The sequence below is a fragment of the Triticum dicoccoides genome, chromosome 1B (genome assembly GCF_002162155.2).
Source record: "Triticum dicoccoides isolate Atlit2015 ecotype Zavitan chromosome 1B, WEW_v2.0, whole genome shotgun sequence".
NCBI lineage: Eukaryota > Viridiplantae > Streptophyta > Magnoliopsida > Poales > Poaceae > Triticum > Triticum dicoccoides.
The window spans coordinates 31,591,926-31,596,940 of record NC_041381.1 but is presented as its reverse complement, the minus strand read 5'-3'; the positions used below and the strand labels follow the sequence as shown (position 1 = coordinate 31,596,940).

Here is a 5,015-nt window from a genome sequence, read left to right as displayed (position 1 = left end):
AAAAAGAGCTCAATTGTTCTAGAGTTTTTTCTTCTTCTTCTTATGTTTCTAATGTTCAAGCCTCGGTCTCTTTTCTCTTATATTTCACAAGAATTATAAGGAGCTTTCTCTTATACTTCATCTGGTAACATAGATGATCAACTTAGATAGAAACATCACATATTTTCTGCTTACTCACTAACAATCATGTTGCCATATCCAAAGCTGGTATTTTCAACAAGTGATGGGCTGAATTTTAACAAGGGTTCAAAGTTCTCTCATGGTCCAAATCCAAGCAGGATACTCGGCTTGCTTCTCCTCCTGATTGATCGAAACAGCATGCATGAATAATCATAAGAAATCTTTAACCATCAAAGCAAAACAAAAATCGCTGGGGGTTACAGGCAAGCACCAGCTACAACCCTACAGGCTTGTAAAGACTACAGAACATGTACTCCCTCTGTTCCTAAATATAAGTCGTTGGGGGAGTGTAAACTGAACTCCCCCGGCGACTTATCTTTCGGAAAAGAGGTGATACTAGAGATTAGACATCACCACTACAACAAGAAGGATAACCCAAACCAGATGTCTTCGTGCTCCATCAACATGTTGCTTACAGAGCCCTGAGAAAATCACTTGCTATTGGGTTTACTCAAAGCAAAAGCAAAAAATAGGGCACCAAAGCCATACAAATCACAAGCACGCATCAGCTACAACAGAACCAAACACTACAGGTTTGTATCGGATCATGGCCAGCACCAACTGACAGCTGGCGGTGCAAAACGCCCAACTCCAGTGCTCAGCAATGACGACCAAAATGGCTTTTGATATGCCTTCCACGGTTTGGTGGTGAGGGTCCAAAAGGTTGCTACGTCTTGGCACTTCATTTCTGCACTACAAACATGACAGAGTACATGGGGTCAGCTCAAATATCACATCATTTTTGCTAGACTGGGGGTCCTAAATTCTCATTCAATAAGTAGCTGAAGCACAAAGAGAAGAGCTACAAGCACAGTATACTATAATTTTTTCCAGTGAAAGCAAGTGTACCACTATTCTTTTCTGAGTGAAAGCTGGCATGCATTCGTAATACAGTAATACAAGGCAATAACTCAAGGCTATTTGCAGCTCTAGTGCTGCTACATGATGCTACTACCATGGATAGAGGCATTATCAAGCAGTTACATTAATCTTCAAAAATCCAAGAAGATAAGCACAAGTACCAAGACGAACATCATACAGTAATCATGTCATCCTGGAGATATCTATCAATCTGCAATGCTCACTCATGGTGCATCTCCAGAGTACAACTTACTACACAACTTACTACGACGCGATTGCCATGGACACACAGCTGAGAAAGCAGAGAAGAGGAAGTGAGTGGCTTACCTGCACTGGAGTCAGAGAAGGAACAGCCGCCCGAGGTGCAGGGGAAGCCACACGGGAGGCTTCATCACCGCTGCCAACAGATGGTCACCGGAGCTCATCGTCACCCCGAGCCCTGCGAGAGCGAGGCGGCTATCCTGCTGCTCCGTTGCTTCCTGCAGTAGAAACACAACACAATAAGGTGTCAGTCAGTTCTCAATAGGATGCTCGATGGATTCAATATCAAATATGGGCTCATTTCTGGCAGTCCACAATGCTGCCCATCACAGCCAAACCACAAAATGATCCCAGCTCCCCATAGCAGCAGATTCCACAACAATATTACATTGCCACATGTAAAAAGTCTCTTTTTAGTTTCGCTTTTGCCCTACGCATACACATGATTTATAACTAACACTGGGTGTGACTAGCAGAAGCCACTCTAGATAGGTAAGTACCACTACCAATGAATTGTTTTTTAAATGCTAATTATTTTCCTTGCACAAGTTCTAGCAGAAGCAACTCTAGACATGTAAATCCAAAAAGACAAGCACAAGTTCAAAGACGAACATCATACAATAATCATGTCTTCTTGGAGCTATCTATCAATCTGCAATGCTCACTCATGGTGCATCTCCAGAGTACAACTTACCACGGAGCGATGGCCATGGGCACACAGCAGGGGAGAAAGCACAGAAGAGGAAGTGAGTGGCTTACCTGCACTGGAGTCATAGAAGGAACAGCCACCGGAGGTGTAGGGGAAGCCACACAGGAGGCTTCATCATACCAACATGAACATGACCCATTCATCACTTTTACGATCGCCTCTGCAAGAGGAAAACAAAAATGAAGAAAGAACCAACTTTGGGAAAATAATAACATGACCAAACAGTAACCTCAAGCTGCAAGATGGCTTCTTGCACAGCAAGGAGCTGGTCGACGGTTCGTCGCCGAGGAGGGGTTGTGACTTCAAATGCTCCGATGAGCTGCCTGTTGCCATGGTGCTTGTTCCATAGCATGAAAATGGTGGAGCAAAACCCGGGGAAAATGTACCATATCAAGCCTCTGCGGATTGCATATAAATAAAAAGAAGCACAACAGCCATCTTTAGAGACATATGGAGAAACTATGTAGAGGAAACAGAGAAAAAAAGCATAGGAGTTGAGTGGGCCTCTTGCAGATTTCAATCAAAGGAAACAACAGTTGCAGCATGTTAAGATGGGACCAATAAAACAACAGTAATCCGGATCTGTTGTTGTTTTAGTAGCAGCAGCATACAAGAAACCTAACACGTATTAGTACTCTGCTGTACTAGTTTTAGCAAACACAGAAGATGAATTTGACAGCAAGGAACTTTAGACAAGGACAAGAATTCTTTCGGCCGAATTAACCACCAGCATGTGCATATATAGCTAGCTAACGACCCAAAGGAAAACCCTAATTAAGCAGCGAGGCCATGCACCACCACGTGCATAGCTACTACCTGGACCTAAAGGGTCATATCAAGGGAAGATCTTTTTTTTGCATGAAATCCGATTCTTTTCTTTTCTTGCATGGCTGCTACTAGTGCCAATTACGACTGAAAGATTTGGATTTACATAATAATCCCACCGTCCGGAAATACTTGTCGGAGAAATGGATGTATCTAGAACTAAAATACGGCTAGATACATCCATTTCTACGACGAATATTTCTGGACAGAGGGAGTATAAAACTTGAAGGTTTCATTTCTAGTTCCCAGTTTTCACCAAATGCACCTAGAAGCACACTCTTATTGGGGAAAACTGCCTCCAGGAGGCACAAGTCTAGAGGCCAAGACTGTCGGGATTACTGCACATGCATGGCTTTACAAAATATAAATATCTGGCCATTGTTTCAAACACAAAGCTCTGATTCAAACAAACAATAATGCAAAGATCCCCATATTCTTTCAGTACAGGCAGAGAGATTCAGACTTGAGAGTAGCAAAAAAACATGGCAGCAAAGAAATAAATTCAGTTCAGCACTTCAATGTAGAAACTGTGCAAGAGCAGAGCAGCAGAAACTTGGAGAATATTTGGGCCCAAGCAGGAGAGAAAGTAGAGGAGGCTCACCGAGGTCAGAGTCAAAGAAGCTGCGGCTAAGGTACGGCCTCGTGCGCGCAGACGATGGCTGCGACCCTCACCACCGTGCGTACAGAGGACGGCGACTAGACTGCGAACACGCATCCAGACTCGTCCGGCCTGGGAGCTCGCTCCTTCCTTCTCAAAATTTGCAGTTTCATCCTAAAAAATGGTGGTTATTTTCATTCTCATGCTACAGGACAGAAAACATTCCACGATTCATCCAAACACAAGCAAAAACCTGCCATAATTATCATGCATCTCTAGAAAAACACAACAGCTTAATCTTCATTGACTTCAATTCCTACTGAATAAAAGAAGAGCATGATACATCTACATGTGGCAGACATGGAGAAGCTGCTTGGAAGAAACAGAAGAGACCCATGGTGGATGGCCTGATTTAATTTTGTATACGTGTACAAGAAAACATGGTTTTTTTACTCTAGTCACACGGCGTAAAGAGATCATCATGTATGTCTGTATGTGGAAGTATAGAAGCAACAAGGGATGCAAATCAATAATTGTCCTTTGAATGATATATCACAAAAAAACGGCATTAACTGCAAATCAACCAAGAAAAAGCAACCACATGAGCACGTTGGCCACTTAATAACAATCACATAGGGTGTTCATAACCAGTTACATTAATCTTCACAGATCCAAAAGGACAAGCATAAATACCAAGATGAACAATGTACGATAATCACGTTTTCTCGGAGCTATCTATCAATCAGCAATGCTCACTCATGGCACATCTCCAGCGTAGGACTTACCACGGCGGGATGGACATGGACACACACAACAGAGGAGAAAGCACAAAAGAGGAAGTGAGTGGCTTACCTGCACTGGAGTCGGAGAAGAAACAGCCCCGGAAGCGCAGGGGAAGCCGCACGGGAGGCCTCATCCCAGCAACATGAACATGACCAGTTCATCACAGCAACGATCACCTATGTGAACACCTCTGCAAGACGAAAACACAAATGAAGAAAGAGTCAACTTTGGGCAAACAGTAACATGACCAAACAAATTGAGTATTATCTTACATCGTCGAACTTGTAGTTTGTCCAAGTCCACTTTTGGGGCAAGAATCACGGGCAAACAGATCCTGCGGTTCCAACCAAAACGACACCGAATTAAACACCCATACCTAAAATATACCCAGACTAAAGGGAGACGGGATAAAGCCTGTTAAGTGGTGACACAGTTGCATCCTGCCAACCAAAATTGTTTATTACTATCCAGTTTAGAAGCATGATGGAGGGGAATAGGTATGAATGGTCATTTATATAAACAAAGGTGAATAGCTTTGCAGCACGGAAGTCTATCATGTCTATCTTCACTTGCATGACTTTAAAGTACTGCAAGTAGGATAATGGATAAACCACATTCAGTTCATCCTTTAGATGGCATATGACTATGCTCAACCCATGAATTGGGCAGGAGGTGGTTTGAAACACAGATAGCTAAGTTGACACTTAAGACAACAAACACTTTTGTTGCTTAAACATTCATATAGGAACATGTAGTGATCCCCATGTCTCGGAAAACCAAAAGCTAGTTTCTTTATGG

The 5,015-nt window shown here is 42.9% G+C and overlaps 1 long non-coding RNA gene across 8 annotated transcripts in view; it reads right to left on the bottom strand.

The window, feature by feature from the left end:
* Window positions 1–357: 357 nt before the first annotated feature.
* LOC119317439 overlaps window positions 358–5,015 on the bottom strand; it is a 10,578-nt gene continuing 5,920 nt past the window's right edge. For 7 of the 8 annotated variants that reach the window (XR_005153616.1, XR_005153618.1, XR_005153620.1 and 4 more), the window contains 7 exons: window positions 4,490–4,551; window positions 4,287–4,407; window positions 3,438–3,608; window positions 2,241–2,409; window positions 2,062–2,171; window positions 1,369–1,520; window positions 358–868 (listed from right to left, as the gene is read on the bottom strand). This is a non-coding gene — a long non-coding RNA (uncharacterized LOC119317439). Of the gene's footprint in view, window positions 874–1,368; window positions 1,521–2,061; window positions 2,172–2,240; window positions 2,410–3,437; window positions 3,609–4,286; window positions 4,408–4,489; window positions 4,552–5,015 lie in introns of all 8 variants that reach the window. The other variant, XR_005153617.1, reaches the window with a different exon arrangement.